The sequence below is a fragment of the Pristiophorus japonicus genome, chromosome 24 (assembly GCF_044704955.1).
Source record: "Pristiophorus japonicus isolate sPriJap1 chromosome 24, sPriJap1.hap1, whole genome shotgun sequence".
In the NCBI taxonomy this organism is placed as follows: Eukaryota; Metazoa; Chordata; class Chondrichthyes; family Pristiophoridae; genus Pristiophorus; species Pristiophorus japonicus.
Genome location: NC_092000.1, coordinates 3,768,874 through 3,783,641, shown reverse-complemented (window position 1 = coordinate 3,783,641; position 14,768 = coordinate 3,768,874).

The following is a 14,768-nucleotide window of genomic DNA, read 5'->3' as shown; positions in this document are numbered from 1 at the left end:
TTTATGAATGGAAGGATGTTTCCAGTGGGGTTCCGCAGGGCTCAGTACTGGGTCCCTTTTTGTGGTATATATCAATGATTTAGATTTGAATATAAGGCGTATGATTAAGAAGTTTGCAGACGACACTAACATTGGCTGTGTGGTTGATAATGAAGAGGAAAGTCGTGGGCTGCAGGAGGATATCAATCTACTGGTCAGGTGGGCAGAGCAGTGGCAAATGGAATTTCATTCAGAGAAGTGTGGCTGCACTTTGGGAGGGCTAATAAGGAAAGGGTATACACATTAAGCGGTAGGCCACTTAATAGTGTAGATGAACAAAGGGACCTGGGAGTGCTTGTCCACAGATCCCTGAAAGTAGCAGGCCAGGTGGATAAGGTGGTGAAGAAGGCATACGGAATGCTTTCCTTTATTGACCGAGACATAGAATATAAGAGCAGGGAGGTTTACTTAAATTGTATAATACTTTGGTTAGGCCACAGCTGGAGTACTGCATGCAGTTCTGGTCACCGTATTATAGGAAGGACGTGATTGCACTAGAGAGGGTGCAGAGGAGATTTACCAGGATGCTGCCTGGAATGGAGAATCTTAGTTATGAGGACAGATTGGATCGGCTGGGTTTGTTCTCATTGGAACAGAGGAGGTTGAGAGGAGACCTCATTGAGGTGTACAAAATATTGAGGGGCCTGGACATAGTAGATAAGTAAGGCCTATTTCCATTGGTGGATGGGGTCTATTATGAGGGGGCATAGTTTTAAGGTGGTGGAAGGTTTAGAGGGGATTTGAGGGGGGCTTCTTTACGCTGAGGGTTGTGGGGATATGGAACTCGCTGCCTGGAAGAGTGGTGGATGCAGAAACCTTCACCACGTTTAAGAGATGGTTGGATGGGCACTTAAAGTGCCGTAACCTGCAGGGTTACGGACCCAGAGCTGGTAATTGGGATTAGACTGGATGACCTTTTGTTGGCCGGCGCAGATATAATGGTAAGTACTGCAGGGAATAGAATGTCGCCAGGGTGATCTCCTGGACTAGTGTCGATCGCCTGGATGGGTTGGAGAGGAATTTTCCCAGATTCATTCTCCCTAAATTGGCCTGGGTTTTTATCTGGGTTTTTGCCTCTCCCAGGAGATCACATGGCTCTGGTTGGGGTGGAGTGTAGAATGTTGCAGTATGTGTGGGGCGGACTGGTTGGGCTGGGTGCTCTTTGCCTTTCCGTCGTTGTTCATCGGTTTATATATAACCTTCAGGGCTGTTGACCGAGGGCCGTGCGGCTCTTTGTCGGCCGGCGTGGACATGATGGGCTGGAATGGCCTCCTTCTGCGCTGTAAATTTCTACGTTTCTATCTTTTCTCCCAAACACAGGCATTTGGCTCCGTTATTACTGAACATATTTAAAGCACTTTGTTAAATTGGATGGTCTACTTGGCCAAACTGCAGGATGGTAGACATTGCCTCAACATTTTTGAGAATAGACACATTCTTTTGATCAGGAATTACTTAAGATAACGGAGTGAGTACTGACAGCACGGTGTCAGCCAATGAGTTGGAGGTGGGGCAGGACGGGGCTTACAGCAAACAGAGTCTATTTAAAGAGTCTCTATGAACTACAGTAAACAGGGTAGAAACTACAGCAATGTCTCCCGATAAAAGCACGGCTATTTCTCCAGCAAAATGCAGTGAGTGGAGGATAGTTACATAATCCAAATTATGTGTATTAAATCACTTGCAGCTGTGACCTCCAGGCGTGATTGACGGGGGAATCACCCAATCATCTCCATTCATGCCGGGAATAGTGGTGTCACAGTATGCAGCCTTAATGTTGTACCTTGACCAAACCACAGGATGGCAGACATTGCCTCAACATTTGAGAGAATAGATTAATCCTTTGGATCTGGAATTACTTAAAATAACGACTCTTTAAATCCAACCCCACATCCCTCCGAGATCTCCGCCCTCCTCAAATTCTGGCCTCTTGAGCATCCCTGATTATAATCGCTCCACCATTGCCGGCTGTGCCTTCAGTTGCCAAGACCCTAAGCTCTGGAATTCCCTCCCTAAACCTCTCCACTCTTTTAAGACGCTCCTTAAAACCTACCTCTTTGACCAAGCTTTTGGTCATCTACCCTAATATCTCTTTATGTGGCTCGGTGTCAATTTTTTTTTTATAAACGCTCCTGTGAAGCGCCTTGGGATGTTTTACAACGTTAAAGGCGCTATATTATTGCAAGTTATTGGTGTAGTCAGCACCCAGTAGCTGTTTACTGAAATGATGTCATAGCATAGCATCACAAACAGAAGTGTGTTAACGTCTGGTGTGACTTGTAGATCTGGATTCCCACAATGAGCCCTGTGATGTATGTAGCACTCAAATCACTGACTCCACACAGTCTGGTGTTGTAGTGACTGCTGTGACCTTAGTCCTTTATTGTGCAACTCCAGAGTGCCTCTCAGGAGTGGTGGGCAGCCTTTTATACTCTGTCTTGCAGGTACTTTCAGGTCTCCCACCACAGCGCCCTCTGTGGCGCACCATTGTACTGATACATTTAATGTACCTGGACAATACATAACATCTCACTCCCCCCACCCGGTAACCTCGGCCTGGTTGATTTGTGAGTGTGAGTCCATGATCATCCACTTCCCTCTTCTCCCCCATGCGGAGATTATGCTTACGATCCGGTGCAAGCACATGGTGTTTGCAGTCCTTACATGGGTAATGAAGTACACGAGCATAACCTCCAACACAAAGCAGGTGTACATAGACAGTACATTTGTGTGGTACATATAATATGTGGTACAGATGTTATGTCAAAAGGTTGCAGGTACACTGAACAGTTATTTAATCCCAGCTCCTCTGGGTGAGGTGCGGTGGCAGTATACTGCCCCTTTTTGCCCGAGGTAATGGGCTGCGCTGAGACAGGGTATCGCTTCTGGTGCGTTGCCTCTGTTCTCAGAAAGTAGCCGCCTTAACAGCTCATCTGCAGCCGCTGAACCATTGCATGAATCACATAAATCGAAAATCGCATTAGTTCATTAGTTAGTCACGGATCCATTACCATTTTTCTTGCACCTCGTGGTATTAACTCTTTTCGTAATTCATATCCATTATTTTAAACACAGTAACCATTCAGCATTAAAATATTAACTTTTATCATAAATCCATCATCCTACATTCACATTGCTCATTTAGACTCGCTCTTGCCTTACAAAAGTCTCTTTGTGGGGACCGCCAATGGTGTAAGGCTCTTTTAAGACTCCCGGGTGCATTTCCCTTTTAAGACACCATCTTGTGTTTCCCACGAGGCTTCCACTGGGCGCCGCCATTTTAGTTGCTCTGCTTGCCTTTCTCTGCAGAGCTCTGCTGCCACGAAGCGCGCCACCATCTTGAGCTCGCTGGCGAAGAAGGCACAGAAGGAACAAAGAAGAAAGAAAGGAGAAAAACAGCCAAGAACAACTTGATCTTGACTCTGGCAGAAGTGGTTCCCTGGACACGATCAGTCATAGTCCCTGTGAGAGCGGCCTCCGTAATTGCTGCCGCATCCGCCGCTCTGTCTCGCGTTCTCCCGAGTCACACCAGCCACCGCCGCTGTAGCCTCTGCTCCTGTCGCTGTCCCCGCAACTTCCGCCTCTCCTGCGGCCGCCGTAGCCACCACCACCATATCCGCGACCGCCGCCTGAATTTTCCTCTGCGTGGGCCCCCCGGATTTGTCGGCCATCGATGGACCTCCCGCTCATCACCCGCAGCGCGACGCCGGCCCGCACCCCAGCGATTGGCCCGCACTTACAAAACTGCTCTTCTGTGTGGGGATTCAGACTGCCGATGAACTGCTTCTTTCTCCTCCAGCTCGGACGGTGCTGCTCTTTGGGAACCCGGGGGACAGCGGTCTGTGGAGGACCTTCCCCATCCATCTCCTGCCGAGCAGCGTCGGCCCATCGCCTGCAATGACCCACAAAGGTAAACCGTGCATCTCGCTCCCGTGAGATACCTGCACATCCGCTCTGCCAAGGACGGGTATCAGTTCCCTGGTGTAGGTGCGCAGCTTTGCCGTGACCGGGACCAGCTTGGGTCGTGCAGCTGGGTTGACCCACAGTTTATCAAAAGTTTCCTGACTCATCAACGACGGACCCGATCCAGTGTCCACTTCCATACTCACTGGGATTCCGTTAATCTTGACTTCCATAATCACTGGGGCTGAATCGTCGGTACACGTGTACAGTTCAAACGCCTCATCTTCTTCTGCCTGCTCCTCGCTGGAAAATGGACCCTCTACCATCTCCTCAGCCACACGGTGAGTCCGATTTCTTTTACACATACGCTGAAGGTGGCCTTTCGTGTGGCAGGTATTGCACGTGTACTCCGCAAACCTGCACCGGTGAGCCCCATGGCTTCCTCCACAGCGCCAGCATGGTGCTACTCGATTAGCCCCCCTCGGCGGACTCTGAGTTCCAGGACCCCGAGTTCCGTGCTCTCTGCCCTGGGCAGAGCCACGTTCTGCAGGTTTGTCCGTGGCGGGCGCTATCCTGTGGACAGTGCCTGCCGGGTTCGAGACTGTGTGGATCATCTGCTTGGTGCTGCAAGTCGAGGTCATAAATGCCCGGCTGATGTTGATGGCTTGCTTCAGGGTGACTGTGGGTTCAGTGGATAGCAGCTTGTGAAGGAGGCCCTCTTGGCCAATCCCCATAACAAAAACGTCTCGCAACGCCTCGTCAAGGTGTGTGCCAAAGTCACACGGCGCCGCGAGTCTCCTGAGGTCCGCAGCATATTTGGTGACATCCTGGCCCTCAGGTCTGCAGTGGTGGTAGAATTTGTGCCTGGCCGTGAGGATGCTCTCATTCAGTTTCAGTTGATTACGAATGAGCTCAATCAGCTCCTCATATGACTTGTCCCTGTGCTCGCGGGTGCCAGCAAATCCCTGACGAGACGGTAAACCTCATCGCCACAACTGGAAAGCAATATCCCCTCACGCTTCTCTCTCAGTGCGTCCGTGTCTCCCGTCAGGTCGTTTGCCGTAAAGTAGTACTCGAGCCTTTCCGTAAAGGCCTCCCAATCATTGCCCACCGTAAAATCCTTTAACGAGCCCAGAGTAACCATGGTTGAGTGAAGCTCGTCTGTGTCCTCGTCGCCAATGTGATGTATGTAGCACTCAAATCACTGACCCCACACAGTCTGGTGTTGTAGTAACTGCTGTGACCTTAGTCCTTTATTGTGCGACTCCAGAGTGCCTCTCAGGTGTGGTGGGCAGCCTTTTATACTCTGTCTTGCAGGTACTTTCAGGTCTCCCACCACAGTGCCCTCTGTGGCGCACCATTGTACTTATACATTTAATGTACTTGGACAATACATAACAAGCCCATTGTTTATAGAATCATAGAATGGTTACAACACAGAAGAAGGCCACTCGGCCTGTCGAGCCCATGCCGGTGGTGTCAATTCATTCACAGCCGTCAAGTGTGTATGATCTGTTAACTCCGGCATTGGCTGCTAAACACAATCCCTCTAGGACCACCAAAAATCAGGATATTCAAATTGCAAGATTCTGTGCCATGTGGAACCAAAGCTGACCAGCTCTTTGGCAAGCAAAGGGATCATTGTCAAAGTATTAATCAAAAGGAAGTTGCAAAAAGCACGCGCTGGACTACTTTTAACTACAGACCGTCTGAAGCTTAAAAGGGGTAAACGAACCTCTAATTGTCTATTTTAGTCTTGTCAGCCGTGTGTCAATTGGTAGCACCCTCGCCTCTGAGTCAGAAGGTTGTGGGTTCAAGTCCCACAAAAATCCAGGCTGACACTATACAGTACTGAGGGAACATTGCATTGTCAGGTGCTGTCTTTCAGATGAGACGTTAAATGTCTGCTCTCTCAGGTGGACGCAACCATCCCATGGCTCTATTTTGAAGAAGAGCTGGGGAGTTCTTCCCAGTGTCCTGGCTAATATTTACCCCTCAATCAACATCACAAACAGATTATCTGCTAATTTGTCACATTTCTGTTTGTGGGAGCTTGCTGTGTGAAAATGCTACACTTTCAACAAGTACTTCATCGACTCTAAAGCACTTTGTGGCGTCCGGTGAAAGACACTACAGAAATGCAAGTCTCTCTTTCTTTATATAATGCTATACAGTCCTTGCCTCATGTATTTGGTTCTGTAAAGTGTTCAAGTATAAACTTGGCTAGTTATTTGAACCAGTGTAAAGCCGGTCTAGTGCATGAAATTATTCAAGAAACAGAAGATGCAATGAGATTACTGCACAGATTCCAGTGCACCACTTTATTGCAAAATAGAATCTTGGTTACTCTCTGTGCTATATCATCTGAATCATACACTCCCAGATCATGAAGGGAAATACTATTTTAAAAGCCCAAACCATAACACTTTACTGCCCTAAACCCAAAGACAATTATAGACAAGGGGGCAGGGGGGCACTTGGCCCATCCAGCTCATCCTGCCATAGAATCTCAGCACCACAGCATCCAATTGCTCCTTCGATGACTCCAGAGTTGAATATTTTCTTAATGGTGATAGAATAGGAGCTGTCGAGGTGCAAAGACATGTAGGGGCAAAGGGTGTTTAAAAAGACAAGCCTGAAGGCTCTGTGCCTCAATGCGAAGAGTATTCGGAATAAGTTGGATGAATTAACTGCGCAGATAGCAATTAACGGATACGATGTGATTGGCATCACAGAGACATGGCTCCAGGGTGACCAAGGCTGGGAACTCAACATCCAGGGGTATTCAACATTCAGGAAGGATAGACAGAAAGGAAAAGGAGGTGGGATGGCGTTGCTGGTTAAAGAGGAAATTAACGCAATAGTAAGGAGGGACATTGGCCTGGATGATGTGGAATCTGTATGGGTGGAGCTATGGAACACCAAAGGGCAGAAAACGCTAGTGGGAGTTGTGTACAGACCACCAAACAGTAGTAGTGAGGTTGGGGACAGCATCAAACAAGAAATTAGGAGTGCGTGCAATAAAGGTACAGCAGTTATCATGGGCGACTTTAATCTACATATTGATTGGGCTAACCAAACTGGTAGCAATGCGGTGGAGAAGGATTTCCTGGAGTGTATTAGGGATGGTTTTCTAGACCAATATGTCAAAGAACCAACTAGAGAGCTGGCCATCCTAGACTGGGTGATGTGTAATGAGAGAGGACTAATTAACAATCTTGTTGTGCGAGGCCCCTTGGGGAAGAGTGACCATAATATGGTAGAATTCTTTATTAAGATGGAGAGTGACACAATTAATTCAGAGACTAGGGTCCTGAACTTGGGGAAAGGTAACTTCGATGGTATGAGACGTGAATTGGCTTGAATAGACTGGTGAGTGATACTTAAAGGGTTGACGGTGGATAGGCAATGGCAGACATTTAAAGATCACATGGATGAACTTCAACAATTGTACATCCCTATCTGGAGTAAAAATAAAACGGGGAAGGTGGCTCAACTGTGGCTAACAAGGGAAATTAAGGATAGTGTTAAATCCAAGGAAGAGGCATATAAATTGGCCAGAGAAAGCAGCAAACCTGAGGACTGGGAGAATTTTGTAATACATCAGAGGAGGACAAAGGGTTTAATTAGGAGGGGGAAAATAGAGTATGAGAGGAAGCTTGCTTTGACATAAAAACTGACTGCAAAAGCTTCTATAGATATGTGAAGAGAAAAAGATTAGTGAAAATAAACGTAGGTCCCTTGCAGTCAGATTCAGGTGAATTTATAACGGGGAACAAAGAAATGGTGGACCAGTTAAGCAAATACTTTGGTTCTGTTTTCACGAAGGAAGACACAAGTAACCTTCCGGAAATACTAGGGGACCGAGGGTCTAGTGAGAAGGAGGTACTGAAGGATATCCTTTCAAGCGGGAAGTTGTGTTAGGGAAATTTATGGGATTGAAGGCCGATATATCCCCGGGGTCTGATAGTCTGCATCCCAGAGTACTTAAGGAAGTGGCCATAGAAATAGTGGATGCATTGGTGATCATTTTTCAACAGTCTATCGATTCTGGATCAGTTCCTATGGACTGGAGGGTAGCTAATGTAACACCACTGTTTAAAAAAGGAGGGAGAGAGAAAACGGGTAATTATAGACCGGTTAGCCTGACATCAGTAGTGGGGAAAATGTTGGAATCAATTATTAAAGATGAAATAGCAGCGCATTTGGAAAGCAGTGACAGGATCGGTCCAAGTCAGCATGGATTTATGAAAGGGAAATCATGCTTGACAAATCTTCTGGAATTTTTTGAGGATGTAACTAGTAGAGTGGACAAGGGAGAACCAGTGGATTTGGTGTATTTGGACTTTCAAAAGGCTTTTGACAAGGTCCCACACACGAGATTGGTGTGCAAAATCAAAGCACATGGTATTGGGGGTAATATACTGACGTGGATAGAGAACTGGTTGGCAGACAGGAAGCAGAGAGTCGGGATAAATGGATCCTTTTCAGAATGGCAGGCAGTGACTAGTGGAGTGCCGCAGGGCTCAGGACTGGGACCCCAGCTCTTTACAATATACATTAATGATTTAGATGAAGGAATTGAGTGTAATATCTCCAAGTTTGCAGATGACACTAAACTGGGGCGGTGTGAGCTGTGAGGAGGATGCTAAAAGGCTGCAGGGTGACTTGGACAGGTTAGGTGAGTGGGCAAATGCATGGCAGATGCAGTATAATGTGGATAAATGTGAGGTTATCCACTTTGGGTGCAAAAGCACGAAGGCAGAATATTATCTGAATGGCGGCAGATTAGGAAAAGGGGAGGTCCAACGAGACCTGGTTGTCAAGGTTCATCAGTCATTGAAAGTTGGCATGCAGCTACAGCAGGTGGTGAAGAAGGCAAATGGTATGTTGGCCTTCATAGCTAGGGGATTTGAGTATAGGAGCAGGGAGGTCTTACTGCAGTTGTACAGGGTCTTGGTGAGGCCTCACCTGGAATATTGTGTTCCGTTTTGGTCTCCTAATCTGAGGAAGGACGTTCTTGCTATTGAGGGAGTGCAGCGAAGGTTCACCAGACTGATTCCCGGTATGGCGGGACTGACATATGAGGAAAGACTGGATCAACTGGGCCTTTATTCACTGGAGTTTAGAAGGATGAGAGGGAATTGCATAGAAACTTATAAGATTCTGACAGGACTGGACAGGTTAGATGCGGGAAGAATGTTCCCGATGATGGGGAAGTCCAGAATCAGGGGACACAGTCTTAGGATAAGGGGTAGGCCATTTAGGATTGAGATGAGGAGAAACTTCTTCACTCAGAGAGTTGTTAACCTGTGGAGTTCCCTGCCAGAGAGTTGTTGATGCCAGTTCATTGGATATATTCAAGAGGGAGTTAGATGTGGCCCTTACGGCTAAAGGGATCAAGGGGTATGGAGAGAAAGCAGGAAAGGGGTACTGAGGTTGAATGATCAGCCATGATCTTATTGGATGGTGGTGCAGGCTCGAAGGGCCGAATGGCCTACTCCTGCACCTATTTTCTATGTTTCTATGTTTCTAGGTGTTCATGTAGACGAATCATTAAAAGCTTGTGCAATGGTACAACAAGTAATCAAATAGGTCAATGGAATGTCTGCCTTTATCTCAAAGGGCTGGAATTCAAAAGTGAGGAAGAGACCCTTCAGTTGTATAGCGCCTTGGACAGAACTCATCTGGTGTACTGCAGTCAGTTTTGTGCTCCGCACCTCAGAAAAGATTGACCTTAGAAGGGGTACAGCGTAGATTCATTAAAATGATACCAGGGCTTAAAGGGTTAAATTATGAGGACAGGTTGCAAAAACCTGGCTTGTATTTCCTAGAGTTTAGAAAGTTTTATAAAACGTTGACATGCCAAGTATAGATGCTCGGATCATGAAGGGACGGCTGCGACGAACAGATCATGTGGTGTGAATGTCTGATTAATGAAACCCGAAGACGATCTTTTATGGTGCACTGGCAACTGGAAAGCAAGCTTGTGGCGGGACAGCGAAAGAGATATAAAGACGGTTTAAAAGTGACTCTGAAACAGTGCAAAATAGATGTCCATAAGTGCAAACAACTTGCTCAAGACAAGAAAGCATGGCACAAATCTATCCATTGAGACCCACTGAATTCCTGATGCTGAATCAGCTGAAGAAGTCTCACCCAAAGATCCACAGCCTCCAACTCCAATGTATCCGGGATCAAATGTTCACTTACCCGGAGCAAAAAGTGATAAAAAAACTGACCATAGAAAATATAATATTTTTACCTGTCTTCTTCAGTGTTAAAGGACGAACAAAAAAAATGACTTCAAGCAAGTAATGACATGTTAGCTATTTTTAATTCATCCCCAATTTGAATCCTGTTTGTATCATTAAGGGATCTCAATTCTTCTTCAGTCACCCTCATTTTATAATACTAGAATTTCTATTGCTGCTTTTAATTTCTACATCTATGCTTATTTTGTGATTCCTTTTTGCCCCGTGCTGCCTCTTTTTTTCTTTTTAGCTTCCTGTAATCTTCTCACTCTGTGCTCCCTACGAGCCTTGTAGCATTAGCTTATCTTTTTCTTTTGCTTTGTATTGTCTTGTTATTCAGTTTAGAGAGGCATCTTCTCCGTATGTTTCAATCTTTAAATAAGTGCCCAGTTGCTAAGATTCGCTTTTTTAAAATAAAACGCGACATTTTTTAAAAGGAGGCAGGCTGACCAAAATGCCCCTGCAGCAGTACTGCCCAATCGGAGCTGTGGCCAAGAGCACAAATAAGGTTAGAATGTAGTCAGTGATCATTAGCAGAGCCCGTGCGGAGTCAATTGAAAACACCAAACAGAACTACGGCAACTTTGGGAGCTACTGCACATTAGGAACATAGGAACAGGAGTATGCCATTCAGCCCCTTGAGCTTGTTCCGCCATTCAATGAGATCATGGCTGATCTGTGACCTAACTCCATATACCCGCCATTGGCCCATATCCTTTAATACCTTTGGTTAACAAAAATCTATCAGTCTCAGATTTAAAATTAACAATTGATCGAGCATCAATTGCCGTTTGCGGAAGAGAGTTCCAAACCTCTACCACCCTTTGTGTGTAGAAGTGTTTCCTCATTTCACTCCTGAAAGATCTGGCTCTAATTTTTAGACTGTGCCCCCTAGTCCTACACTCCCCAACCAGCGGGAATAGTCTCTCTCTTTCTACCGTATCTGTTCCCCTTAATATCCTGAAATCTTCAATCCGATCACCCCTTAATCTTCTAAGTTCTAGGGAATATAACCCCAATTTGTGCAATCAATCCTTGTAAGTCCGAGTATTATTCTGGTAAACCCACGCTGCACTCCCTCCAAGACCAATATACCCTCCCTAAGGTGTGGTTCCCAGAACTGCTCACCGTGCTCCAGGTGTGGTCTAACCTGGGTTTGTACAGCTGCAGCATAACTTATACCCCCTTGGCCTCTAGTCCTCGAGATAGAAAGGCCAGCATTCCATTAGCCTTTTTGATTATTTTCTGCACCTGTCCATGATATTTTAATGATCTATATACCTGAATCCCCAAGGCTCTTTGGTCATTCACTGTTTTTTAGCTTTTTACCATTTAGAAACTACCTTGTTCTTTCCTTTTCAGGTCCAAAGTGGACGACCTCACATTTGCTTACATTGAAATCCATTTGCCACAGTTTTGCTCATTCACTTAATCTATCAATATCCCGGTGTAATGTTACGCTTCTATCTACACTACCTACAATGCCGCTTATCTTTGTGTCATCGGCAAATTTGGATATATATTATAAAAGATACACATTGCTGTGATACACAAGTCATTCCAATTTTTTTTAAACTCTTTTACAGCAATAATGGTGTTTCTGTGTTATCCAGAATTATAACTCATTGCTGATTTCTTTTTTTAAATGGCATATAAACTAAAGACTGCGCATCTTCAGAAAATGTTGGCTGTTGAGCAATGGAAACCGAGCCAGCATCACCAAACGATGCAACGAATGACTCCATGGGTTAAGATTACACTCTGTCTCGGTACACTTTGTTGCCAACAATAGCACACTGACCTATAGAATAATGATGAGAGATAGGATTGATGCACTGTGCCATTGTGTTTTACATCACTCAATGCAGGCTAACAGCTTCCTCATTATGTGGAGAGAGTACCTGGAAGTCACCCCATACACTCTGCACGTCATTGTGCACAGCCCACAGCGTTACAATGGAGGTCTGGGGTGAGTGTCAATCTGCTCCTCCCCCACAGGTACATGGGTCAGAGAAAGTGTGAGTTACCCCGTTTATAATCATCACCCAGGGACCCATCTGGAAAGTGCGCATGGGTATGGACAATGGGTGCGGGCAGAGTGGGTCCCAGCTGTGACGCCCTCACCAGTTAAATATCCAGAAAACACTCATTGTCTAGGGTCACATATACAGATAATCACTTGGGTAAAGTACTGGAGAGCAGCCAGTGGTTGGGGGAACTGTAGCCTGGGAACAGCCAATACCATAAAGAAAAGGGGAGAAAAATGGTGGCAAAATAAGACTTAGAGCTGGAGTTTTCGATCAATATATAAATATATAAATAGATTACTTACTCCCATGCTTTTCGCTTTGCCTGAGGGGTACTGTGCATTTTATGAGCTTCATGTGCTTTGATAACATCCCTGTGATCTACCAGCCCTCCCCGCCTTCTGTAGGGGGCGGCCAGCCCGCTTTCCGTCATCTGGTAATACTGCGCTTCATGTAAAGCACTAGGGTTGCGATGGATGGCGGAATCTATGTCCGCTTCTCCCTTCATATCTGACACTGCATCGTAATAGCTCGGAGGGGATGACAAGTTGAAGCCTGGGGCAGATGTTGGAGGATGCTTTCGGGATTCCGTCCGCGTATTTGTGTTTGCATTCATCAATCTGTCTGCCCAGAGCGAGGCGCACGAACCACTGTAACACAAGACACAGGGAATAAATGGAACGTTTAACAGCCAGCAAAACATAAAGTATCCGAAACAATAGCACACAGCCAGGCACTCTGCTGAGCTCTTCGCCCATCCTTCACACTAATGTGTTCAAATAAAATAGACTTAATTGTCCAATAGGTTACGGACTAGCCTTCCATCTCAGGGAAGTGTTTTTGACTTCAGCCCAGCTTGATTAACTGAAAGTCTACGCTATCTGTTACAATCATAGAAGAATCATAGAAATTTACGGCAAAGGAGGAGGCCATTTGGCCCATCGTATCTCTGTTGGCCGCAAATGTGAGGTTATCCACTTTGGCAGAAATAATGGAAAAGCAAATTACAATTTAAATGGAGAAAATTGCAAAGTGCTGCAGTACAGAGAGACCTGGGGGTCCTTGTGCATGAAACACAAAAAGTTAGTATGCAGGTACAGCAAATAATCAGGAAGACAAATGGAATGTTGGCCTTTATTGCAAGGGGGATAGAGTATAAAAGCAGAGAAGTCCTGCTACAACTGTACAGGGTATTGGTGAGGCCACACCTGGAGTACTGCGTACAGTTTTGGTCTCCATATTTAAGGAAAGATATACTTGCATTGGAGGCTGTTCAGAGAAGATTCACTAGGTTGATTCCGGAGATGAGGGGGTTGACTTATGAGGAAAGGTTGAGTAGGTTGGGCCTCTACACATTGGAGTTCAGAAGAATGAGAGTTGATTTTATTGAAACTTATAAGATAATGAAGGGGCCCGACAAGGTGGATGCAGAGAGGATATTTCCACTCATAGGGGAAACTAAAACTAGGGTACATAGTCTCAGAATAAGGGGCCGTCCATTTAAAAATGAGATGAGGAGGAATTTCTTCACTCAGATGGTTGTAAATCTGTGGAATTCTCTGTCCCAGAGAGCTGTGGAGGCTGGGTCATTGAATATATTTAAGGCAGAGATCGACAGATTTTTGGGCAATAAGGGAATAAAGGGTTATGGGAAGAGGGCAGGGTTCTTGATCAGATCAGCCATGATCTTATTAAATGGCGGAGCAGGCTCAAGGGCCCAAATGGCCGACTCCCGCTTCTATTTCTTATGTTCTTATGTTCAAATGAGCTATCCAGCCTAAACCCACTTTCCAATTCTTGGTACGTAGGTTATGGCATTTCTAGAGCATATACAAGTCATTTTTAAATGTGATGAGGGTTTCTGCCTCTGTTGCCTGTAATAATCTGATACGGATTGAGTTTAGCACCACCTCAGCTCAATTTCTGGTTGGAATGAACTAACAGCGTAAAACTGGCACTAAAAATTGTCACACTCGCACAAACACACGCACGTATGGTGTGAGAAATGCAAAAAAATCTACATTGGTGCAGCTGTCTTTCCTCAAGGTAAGGCACATTGTTGGGATAGATAAAAAGAGATTTGTTCTGCATCTTACATGAGTTACACCTGACCTGGGAATGTTCAGTGTTAATACTGGGGCAGAAACCGTGCATCTACAAACGTCACATTAATGACAATCTGACCAGACTTTTATCTTTGAGGGCACTTAGCTGCATGGCTCAAGCCTTGTGAGTCACATATAAAGTTTAAATCCATACATAGGAACAGGAGGAGGCCATTTAACCCCGCGAGCCTGCTTCGCCATTCAATGAGATCATTGCTGATCTGCAATCTAACTCCATCTACACACCTTTGCCCATATCCCTTTGATTAACAGAGATCTATCAATTTCAGCTTTAAGATTAACAATTAATCTAGCATCAATTGCCGTTTGTGGTAGAGAGAACATAAGAACCTAAGAATTAGGAGCAGGAGTCGGCCATTCAGCCCCTTGAGCCTGCTCCGCCATTCAATGAGATCACGGCTGATCTTCGACCTCAACTC